The sequence below is a fragment of the Rutidosis leptorrhynchoides genome, chromosome 1 (assembly GCF_046630445.1).
Source record: "Rutidosis leptorrhynchoides isolate AG116_Rl617_1_P2 chromosome 1, CSIRO_AGI_Rlap_v1, whole genome shotgun sequence".
NCBI lineage: Eukaryota > Viridiplantae > Streptophyta > Magnoliopsida > Asterales > Asteraceae > Rutidosis > Rutidosis leptorrhynchoides.
The window spans coordinates 463078322-463090347 of NC_092333.1; the positions used below are offsets into that span (position 1 = coordinate 463078322).

Genomic DNA, 12026 nt, shown 5'->3' on the forward strand with positions numbered 1-12026 from the left:
ACCAATATATAGGGGCATGATCAATGGGGAAGTAACCAATCGGGGGGAAGCAGGGGGAAGCAAATTTTTTTTTTTCTCGTTTTTTTTGGAATTTAATTTTTCAGGCATCAAGATCACACGAAAATATGAACATTTAGAAAAGACACTTCTTGATGAATGTTATTATTTAGGCAGGAAAACGATCGACAAAAATAACATTCAAGATAATATTAATCGTGAAGAATGTTAACGTTTTTTTTCTTCATATTTTGTGAAGTAAAATTCAGCCCGATTTAGAGTTTAGGGTTTGGTGTTTTGGGTTTAGTCCCTAAACCCTAAACCCTAAACTCTAAACTCTAAACCGTTCATTTTAAAAACTCAATCTAAATCCTAAATCTAAACCCTAAATCCTAAACCCTATAAACCCTAATATCTAAACCCTAATATCTAAAACTTCAACATACACTCGAAAAACACGATAATTATTATATATTAATTCTTCGAGCATTTTCCCACCAAAATAAAAATATTTATCACAAAGTGTCTTTATTAAATGTTCATATTTTCATCCAATGTATAATGTTCGTGAACAAAGTTTTTTCAAAAAACGAAAAGAAAAAAATTGCTTCCCCCCGTTTGGTTACTTCTCCTTGATCCCTACCAATGTGTATATATATATATATATATATATATATATATATATAGGGTGAGGATCCATGGAGAACTTGGGTAGGGAGAGAACCTAGAGAACTCACATATTAATGTACATGCCCCTACCATGTGCACCTATTCTTTGAAAGGAAAAAATTCAAAACAAAAAATTTCCAGGAAATTTTTTTTTTCTGAAACAAAATTCTGAAATTATTTTTAATTCCACGTCAGCAGCTGACTGCCACGTCAGCACAGGCTGGCTGCCACGTCAGCACAGACTGACACGTGGCTCAGTCTGTGCTGATGTGGCAGTCAGTCTGTGCTGACGTGGCATGCTGACGTGGGAAATTCAACTTTTAAAAAAAAATCCGTAAATTTTTTTTTCCCCGATTTTTTTTTCAAAATTTAGCCCGATTTAGAGTTTAGGGTTTAGGGCTTAGGGTTTTGGATTTTGGGTTTAGTCCCTAAACCCAAAACCCTAAACCCTAAGCCTTAAACTCTAAACCGTTCGTGTTAAAAACTCAATCTAAACCCTAAATCTAAACCCTAAACCCTAATTTCTAAACCCTAACTTATGTTTAGGAATGAATTGATGCGATAAAACGAAAATACCTTTACTAATATGAGCCAAATAAGTGAAATAACATGGTGTTAAGAAAGGCTCGGCATGGAAGTGAAATAAGTGGAAATAACATGGTGTTATGGGTTCTCTCCTATGTCAAGTTCTCTCTAGATCCTTTCACTATATATATATATATATATATATATATATATATATATATATATATATATATATATATATATATATATATATATATATATATCATGGAATACCAATACATCTAGAAATTAAAATTTTATTTTTGTTATTTGGCTGTAAGTTTTGTAAATCAGCCCCAATATATTGGTTTCCTTGATTCACATATATGAATATTTGTTCATTCGCATTAGATTACGTCACTAGTATGTTTAAAGAGATGCAACTCTCTAGATTAAAACGTGTGTAGCTGATGTTTTTGTAAGAATTTTAAGAAAAAGACGGGAAAATGGTGGCTCATTGTATGGCCTTTTAATCCTTAGATTGTACTCATGTCTCAAATTGTACGGTCATATGGTTGATGAAATATGTTGTCTTTTCTCATATTTCTAAGTTCTTTCCTAGATCATAAGACCACAACTTCACTAAAGATTTCTTTTTCATATCAGCATCAACGTTTTTTACTATTCTTTCACTAACACATAACAAACATTACATATCCTTCACAAAATATCACCCACAAACATAAAATGTACCACAAACAACGTTTAGTACAAGATAAACAAGCAAGTGGTCCCACTTCTATCCGCAAAGCTCCTGCGACCAGCCTCACGGAATTTTCACAAAACGCATTTACAAACTCATTTCACGTCAGTGTGTCTATCAACGTGAAAAATTTGGCGGCTAGTCACGACTTGTTTCACGAAAGATACGGAACTGTCTAATGTGTTTTCATATATACTTTGAGGAGATATCATTAAGTTTTCAAAGTGCAAATTAATTAGAAAAAATTGTGGTAAAAAAAAGGAGGTGATGTGTCAAATGATAAAATCTTTAATGATGGTTTGTACTTTGGTAATTAATGAAAAAATCACTTAAAACCTTCTCATTCGAGACATTTCTTAGGGACTATTCACTTGGTATGCTACATGAACATTATTCATCTAGTAGTTAATCACTTAACCAATCTGCTTACCAAATTGATTACCTGTTCCTAGTAGTATAACTGGTTCAATCTATATGCAGTTAGAAATGATGAAACTCCACTCCCATTATTTTTATTCTTTGAGCAAAAGCACCAGTCAAATTCCATTACTTTTGGTCATTAAAGTACTAACCGTTTTGATGTAGTGATATTCATCTGCATATGAATATAAGGGGACCAAATGAGATGCATATTTGCTACTTTCGGGTTTTCATTCGTATATGAACGTGCCACTGAAGTTAAAACCCAACTCCGAACACAGAACCATTCAAAGACATAGTGACATTTGAACCGCCTTAAGATCTCCAGAAACTCTTTTTTCCTTTCTTAATTTGTACTCCTATTTACTTCAAAGACTTTGGGTGATTAATCATAAACAAGAAATGGTCAAGTTATATTTTTGACATTTGCACAAGAATGACAAACACAGTTGGTTGCCTAATAATAAAAAGGTACAAGTCGAAAACTAGGAAAATGTTGTGTTTGTTATGCACCTATGACCGACGTCAAGGATATATCGTAGCACCAGATCTTGTAAAAGATGAAACCCCTGGTAAACTCGGTAATTCTCAGTTGGAAGAAGATGCACAAATACTTGTCCTTTTGGGTTAAAAAATGAGAAAGAGATCAGCATGAAATTTGATCCGACCAAATAGACTCGAGTACATTAAAAAAGAACTCATACTTCCCCTCCTTGTCGACAAATTTGCCGACTTCTTTAACAGCATGACACTAAATAGAAAAAGAAAATGACATATAAGAACAAACCATCCTTTAAGGCGTTGATTCACAAATAACTGACCATGAAAGTCAAGAGCAAACAACTAACCCACTAACTGACGCCAACAAAAACCGAATGCCCATGTTATTGCTATGCTGATTAATCCTAAAAGCTGCATGAAAGTTTCTTTTGAATAGTGTTCTCTTGAATCTATCACATGTAAATACTGAAATAGACTAATCTAACTTATGGGGAAATCTTCTGCAAAGCAAAAATCTTTTCTGCCAAGCCTTATAAACCCTCAAGAAAACGAAAAAGAAGATTTCACATACCTTCTTCATGGTACAGATCAAACTACCAAAAAAAAAAAAATTGCTAATAAAAGTTTACGCTACACCACTCACTTCTTTGGTCTCTAATGCTTCAACCTCCAACTCTTTAACCACCCTTACAAGTGATTTTGTAATTCCGTTCAAAAGTAAACCCTTTTTCGTCATTTCATCCAATAACTGCTCCGCCATTACCCAATCAGCAGCCTTCAAACAAACAGACTGAATCAACTTATTATACTCATCACTATTAACCTGAACCCCACACTCTTCCATTTCTTGCAACAATTTCACAGCTTTTTCATATTTCTCAATCTTGCAATAACCACGAATCATCGTATGATACATGACAGATGTCACCTTACAATGATTCTTTTTCGCACAAGCTAACATTTTCCCAGCCTTGTCCATTTAACCCCCTTTTGCTTACAAACTCATAATCACACTGTAATTAAGCAAACACATCAGGATTAAGTCCCCTATCTTTCGTCACCCTCATTATCTTTATAGCTTCTTCCATATTTCCTGATTTACAATTTAAAAAAACGCATTTCCAGGAGGGAGACCCGCATCAATCATTTTCGACAACAACGATTTTGCACCTTCAACATTATTAATCCTACACAACCCTTGAACAACACAAGAAAACTTTTTGATACTGTACTTTCTTTTTAAATTTCTTCAAAATCGCCCAACATCTTCAACGCTAACTGAACCGAATCAGCATCATTCTTTGTCCGATCGCAAGGAGAGCTTATCAAAAAGTTAACGAACGGTTGTGGCGGGATTTTTTTTTTCCCTTTGCCAAGAAATAAATAGCATGCGCTTGTTTAACCATCCCACTTTTGCATAAGTAACATATAATATTCCTAATTTATCCTGCTTCTACTGGTAATTTTCCTTCGTTAACCATCTTCTCACTAACTAAACCAACTCGATCAAATACAGAACGCCTGCAAAGAGCTTCAATAGTAAAACAATATGAATCGGCATTTGTAACGCATGATAAATCATCAATCTTGTTAAACACTTCATAACCAGTCATCCCTTTACCCAACCTCGAAAACAAAAATATTAACGAATTAAGCATCTCGGTAGTCACAACCTTTTTTAAACTCATTACCAACTGATCTCACAAGTGCATCAAGCGACCTCGTAGTAACAGAAAACGCTTCTCGATTCTTATCTTCAGTAGCCCACTTAAAAAACACAATCAATTTTCCCCTTTTAAATTCTCACTTTCCAACACTCTAACAACAAACTCATCGCTTAGATTCAAATTCATATCATCAAGAGTCGATGCTATCGACCTCTTTGCAACATCAACATCCAATTAATCATCTTTAGTTTCAAGTATCGCTATCACTCTATCTAATTCATTCACATCAACTTCCTGAATTTCATGAGTAACAACTAATTCCACCTGTGTTTCAGAACCGGAAACATCTATTGGTAACACACTGCTAGCCTCATTAACATCATATTTCCACATCTCAATAATACTAAAATCACCTTCTTCATTAATTGAATCTAAGGTACTGGAACTGAACAATCTAGCAACATTTGATGATTGCGAAAACAACGCTACAGAGTTTAGATAATTTGAATACATGTAAGATCGTAGGGTTTGAACATTGTTTACCTTAGAATGCAATATAGGGAAATCTGAATTAGAATTTGAGAATCCTGTGATTGCATTTTTGTGAGCTTCTCGAAATCTATGTGCTGTTATTACTCTAGATCGCCAAATTTCCCTTTTTCAATTTTCTTTTTTCTGATTGAAGGTTTAAAACAGGAGAAATTCTATGTTGACAAAAAATTTACTAACAAAATTTTTACAAACTGATGTATACATCCTATGTGGCATTCCATGTCACCCCACTAATTTAGCCCATTACATTAACATAATTAACTTAATATTAAATTAGGTAAATATATTATTTATGGCAATTAATATCACATTGATTTTCTCCCTTTCTGTACGTATCTCTTTTTTTCGAAAAGCAAATTTAATTAACACAAGCCCACTAAGGGAGGAAACCCGTACAACTATCCACAATCGACAATCAACTAAAGAGAGCCATCGCATATACAACATGACAAAGACAAGTTGCGGAGATAGCAACTACTAAAGCTCTACTAGTCTTCATCGTCATCTTCTTCAAACTAAATCTTGATAACTGTTGCTGCTATTTTATGCTCTAAAGTAACAGAACCCAACTTCTATAACGTACATAAGACGTGATTATTTAATGATTGAAACTATGAAATATTGAGTACTTAAACTGTTTTCATCACTCCAAAACTAGCGGGTCCAAATCAAGAACATGTCATTCGTTCACCGAGTGGGCCATTCGTGCACCGAGCGGGCTATTCGTGCACCGAGCGGGTCATTAGTTCAACGAGCAGGCCGTTGGATAGTTTGGTACAAAATTCAATTATTAGGCCTTTCCTTAAGAAGTTGGATAAAGTTGTAACCTTTCTCCATTAATTGTTGTATACACGAATGAAAAGGATTGATTACTACGTATAAGTGAAGAAAATTTTAGCCAGTTTCTTGTTCCTTCATGAGGATGATGATGGTAAGTAGCAGTGCTTATGATGTTATGCAATTCACCTACTTTTCGTTGTAAATTAGCATATAATTGACTCTTTAAATTTTGCACGATTTTAACAAAATAAATTACTTCGGAAAGAGATACTTCGTATATACGGAGTATGACGCAAACAATTGTTTTATTTTTGAGAGGTAAATGAAAAAAGTGATAAAAGGGGAAACATTAAAGTAGGGAGAGAAGTTGATTAGTTAGGCCACTCCCTATCGTGACTAACACTATTCATCCTCTTAACTTCTACATCAGCGCCACATTAGCATTTAAATCCTATAACTAACCCATAAAATCCTATAACTAAATAATGCCTATCATGGTTAAAATATCTTTCCTCTTAACTGCCACGTCATTAATTAATTTTCTTTTATATTTATTTAACTAACATAAAAATAATTATATTTTAAAAAACAAAGCTTTTAATAATAAACATAAATACGATTATCCTTTTTAAAATAAAAAAAAAAAACAAATTTAAGAACCAAAAATAGAAATCGTAGCTTATTCAAAAAAATGACAAAATAAGTTGTAAAAGTTTAGGGACCAAAAAAGAATATTTTACATAACTCAAACCATCACCAACATAAAAGTTTAGGTACCAAATTGTAACTTATTCATCTTCTTCCTTAAACCATCGGAAGAGTAATGTATCAGTACATCCTTATTTTTAGCTTCCAAAATTGATAAAGTAAAAGTAATAGTTGATTAAATTAAAAAGTAACAAGAAAATACATAAGAAGACACATGTGAGGTCACCTGGCTTAAGAAACCATCGCCAAATTGATGGTGAATGCGGGTAACTAACGCGGGTAATGAATCCGTGCCTATGGTCTATTACGGGTAACTACGAGTAACTAACGGGTAATGACGGATAATGAGACCATAGGGAGTGGTCTTAAGGTAGTGGAGTGACTTGGAATGCCACATCGGATGTACACATCCGTTTGTAAAATTGTGTTAGTAAAATTTTTGTCATCATAGAATCTCTCTTAAAACAGTTGCTAAAACCCTGATTTTTTGGGGTGTTTTTAGGTTTTAGATTAGTGTTTGAATGTTGAGTGATGGGTCGGGTTGTTGATTTGATGCAAATACCCGTCAAATCCAAAACTAAAAAAAGTAAACAAACAAATCCGTTAATAATCTCATGTTTCATTATCTTTTATTATTTCATGAGAAATATTCAAATGAGTCCAACTTAAAAACTTTTAAGTTGAGATTCAAGGAACCAATCAGAGTGTGACACGTGGCAAGATAATCACATGTGATTGAAAAAAAATAAAAAATTTTGAAACTTTTTTTTTCAAATTTTTTTTTTCAATCACATGTGATTGGATTTGACATGCAGTAAATCACATGTGATTCTCAATGCCAATCACATGTGATTGTAAAACCCAATCACATGTGAATCGTGATTCTGCATGTGAAATTCAATCACATGTGATTGAATTTTTTTTATTAAATGACAAATTTCAGTAAATTTGTGTTAAAACCTTTAAACACCAAGTTTTTGATCAAAACTTGATCAAATCACCGAATTAAAGTCTGAAATTTTGAATATATGATCACGAAACGCTAACAAACTTGATCAAATCACTCAATTAAAGTCTGTTTTCGGTTGGAATTATTTTTGTGAAAAAAAATGAATTTTTTTTCAATCACATGTGATTGGATTTGACATGCAGAATCACATGTGATTGTGTTTTACAATCACATGTGATTGGGATTTACAATCACATGTGATTGGAATTGAAATGCTAAATTTTTTTTAAAAAAAAAATTTTAATTATTTAAAAAAATAATTTAATTTTTTTTTCAATCACATGTGATTGTCGCACCACATATCGTGCTCTGATTGGTCCATTAGTTTTCAAGCAAATTATTGAATTCAAGTGATTACAACTCATTATTTCATTTCATTTTATTCGTCGATAAATATAAGAGTAACATAATATATCCCACATATCTATATTGCTAGTGCAAATATTATACACATTATACGATATTTTAACAGATACTACGGTATAATTGTTTTTGTCTAACTGACATATCTATTCAATCAAATCATAACATCATTGAATCAAAATCAAATACAACTATTATACAAATGGATCTAAGTTTCGAAGTCACTAGTTAAAAGTTCAAAAAAAAAAAAAAAAATTAAACTATCGAGTGGTATCACAAACAAAAAATTACACTATCGAGTGGTATCATTAGTTAAAAACTCCAAAAATTTTCCATTGCATCGCGTATTCAGTGGTAGCCCGTGCTACCACCGGATCCAATATAGATCCGCTCTTGCATACAAACCTTAGAAACAATCAAACCCTGCATCTTCACATTTCTAGACAAAATTGCACCGTTGGTCCCTCAACTTTGCATCAAACAATACATGTAACATTTTTTTTATGACCTCGATGACCCTCATTTATCTATGTTTGACACAGATGACCCCACCACTAACTTCCGTTAGATCATGTTCATTAAGTTTGCTCACATGCCTTGCACATGAGGGCAATTTCATCCATTTACAGTTTTCTTGTTCATCCCTAAATAGAAAACTTCATCCTCAACCTGCTTTCATTTATTCAAGACCCAATCTCCTCAAAATCAAAATCATGAACAAACATCTGAATCCCAAACCCTAGTTTATGTCACGAAAGTTCGGTTAAAAATATTTTAACTTAAGTTTAGATTTGTAGTTAGGTAGTACTAATCTTATGTCTTAGTTTTAATTATTATTGTTAATTAATAATTATTAATTATTATATGGTCCGTTGAAAACGGTAAGTATAATGACCAAGTTTCAAACATCCGTTAATTGAGAAATTGTAAGTGGGTCGGTGGTTGTACCAATTCAAAAGGGATGTGAGTAATGGGTAGTAGTGTTTGTGGTGGTTGTACTAATTCAAAAGGGGTGCCAGTAATGGGTAGTTTTTTTTATATATATAACAGTTTTGGGATCACTCATGGGGATTAAACCACACATGCGTTCATCTCACGCTGTTACATAACCCATCCCTAATCGCTGCCCATGAGGAAATCCGGTCCAATCCAAGGGCATGGGCGGTAAAACCCCCCTCCCCCACTACCCCCGCAACGTAATTTGCGAAAGGCACCCTTGAGTGGAATTCAATGGTTAAGGGGCAACATTGTGTGCAATGTTGCACCCCACTGAAGTCGAACTCCTGACCTCTCGCTAAAAGCGGCATGCCACAACCATGCGACCTACAATGTAAGGTTATAGGTATGTATAAGTGTATTTCTCTAAATATTAAACGCTATCTTTTCTCATTCTTAGTAGTCGAAACCCTATTCATTTCACGGCGCCGCCACCTCCGGCATCAAGCCAGTGGTCGGTTTGGCTTCATCTTTTCGCCTTTTTGTACCTTTCCTTTTTATGCTCCTTCTTCTTCTTTTGTTCTTTCGTCCCCTGTAAGCACCGCACATTTATCCGTCAGTTTTTTCAAACGTCGGGGTGCTCGATATCCATTTTTTCGGGTTACGGGCGTCGAGTAACTGGATTTATCTCCGTCATTATGTTTTCTGTTGGGATCGGTAGTGGGGTGACCGGATTGGTCGATTTTCTTCAATTGTGTGCCGATTGGTTGCCGGATTTCTGCCTCATCTAGTCGGAGATCTGTTGTGGCCTTTTCTCCTTTCAAACACAAGCGACGAACGTCTCTTAACGTTCTATGGCTGACGAGAGGTTTTTTCGTTTGCTTTTTGCTTGGTCTTCTTATTTTCAGGCGAAGGCTAGGGGTTGTTTTCTTCTTCTTCATCTACAAATGGCATTTATCCACCATTTGCTTGCAATTTTTCTTGTCGGTTGTGTTGCAATATTTCATACTGGAGTTCGTCCGGAAGCACGATTGGTGGTCGTAGCCGATTTCCTTATGTGTCCCCCTTGGTACTTAGTCTATCACGGTCTTATGTGTTTTAGTGGCCATAATATTGGCTGACGATTCGTCAGACCGTGGATGACGTTGTAACGACCCTGGTTTTCCCAACGTTTAATTAATAATTATTATTATTAATACTTGAGATTTAACGAATGTATGTTATTACATTTACATGATGCCATGATTAACCGTACATGAGTTTTGGATGCCCGACACGTCTTTGTGACACACGAACTTTCACGAATAATATTTTTAGATATTATTTGCATTCATGATTAAGTTTTGTTAATCATTTTGATTAACTATGGTTATTAGTTAATCACTTGGGCTTTTATTGGACTTACTTGTTAATTACTTGAACTTGGGCTTGATTAATGTAAATAGACCCTTGAATATGGGTTTATAAGCCCACCCTACTTCTTAGTTGGACTATTTAGCCCATGTCTTTCACTTGTAAGTATCACTTAGGATGGTAACTAGTTAGTTAAGGAAATAAGAATCTAGTCTTCACATAATCCCCATGCACATACACCAAATAACCAACTTTTAACACCTTTACCATGCATGAACTAGTGGATTTTGGCCTCCTCCCTTCCCCACTTCTTGACCAACGACTTTGAGGGTTACAAGGGGAGTTTTGGTTGCAATTTTTCATTACTTACTCACTCACTTTACTCTCATTCCAAAAACACTTCAACTTGCATTTCAATTTTTCTCTCAATTCTCTCATTTTCTTTGTAAGTAACTTGATAAATTCTTCATCATTTCTTTCTCCAAAACCGTAGCCTTTGGCTACCAAAATCATCATCATCTTTTGTTATTTGTTGTTTAATACTTGTTCTTGTTTAATGTTTGATTACTTGTAGTTACTAGTTGTTGTTACTTACTTACTAGCTTTCAAGAATCAAGACTTGTTAGTTTGATTCTTCATTTTATCTTGTTATAACAAGAACAACAAGAACATAAACTTTCTAGTTATGTTCTACACTTGTTAATTTTAAAAGATTAATGTTCATGTGTTGAAATTATACTTGTAGTTCTTGAAGTAAACTTAAAGTTTACTTTCTAAAGATCAAACTTTGGTTTGAATCTTTAAAGTATGAACAACAATGAACTAGTTACTTGTTTACTTAGTTTACTTCTTCATTGTTGCACTTTAATTTCATGTTGTTAGTTTAAATGGTCAAGTACTACAAGTTAGCCTTGATCTCATAACTTTCTTGAACTTAAAGTTAACTTTAAAGATTCAAGAACATAGAAGTGTAACTCTCTAGTTATAACTTCATATACTTGTAATGGGTCTAAGTTCTATAGCTTATGGTCTACTTACTTTGTCATAAACAAGAGCTTTAAGGCTTACATACACTTTACTAGTTGATAATCAAAGTTTTGTAGCTTATGGTTTCACTAAAGTAAAGATTCAAGTGTTAGTACTTATGATATAACTTAATAACTTTAGATCTAGACTTTTGAGTCTTGGATCTTCAAGATCAAACTAAGAACTATGTTCTACTACTTATGATCTTGATTAGTTAGTTATTTTCAAGTTTGTAGTTCAATATTACCTTTATATTTCATGTGTGTGCAAAATCTAAGACTTTGATGTAACTTTGGTTCATCAAAATACTTGCAACACTTAATTGAGTTGTGCTTCATGTCTTAGACTTACACTTGGGTTATGATGGTCAAAACTTGGTCAAGATGATTCAAACACATCAACGAGTTGTACACTTGAAGCTATATGCATCAAGGATGAGAACAGTGATAAGCATCGAGCACCAAAACCCATCGGAATCCATTTACACTTTTATGTTTTCTGTTACAGCCCTCTGACCTACTGTTTCTGTAATAGACCAGTAAACCTGGGCTGTTGTAACCTTGATTTTCAAATAGGTCTTTTCGAGTAGATAATTTTTTGTTTAAGACTCGTCTTCATCCGAGTTACGGTTTAGGAGTTATGGCCCTCCGATCGTCACTATGTCCTTTTAACGTTGTGCTGAAAATTCTGACCTACTCGAACTTCGACCGTCGCCACGGTCAAACTAAGACGAGTTTGCTTCTGGGATTTTTACCACAACTAAAGGACTCATATACGG

At 34.0% G+C, this 12026-nt stretch overlaps 1 pseudogene; it reads right to left on the minus strand.

The window, feature by feature from the left end:
* Nucleotides 1–2999: 2999 nt before the first annotated feature.
* On the minus strand, nt 3000–9810 carry LOC139904225 (uncharacterized; annotated as a pseudogene).
* Between the last annotated feature and the right edge of the window lie 2216 nt (nt 9811–12026).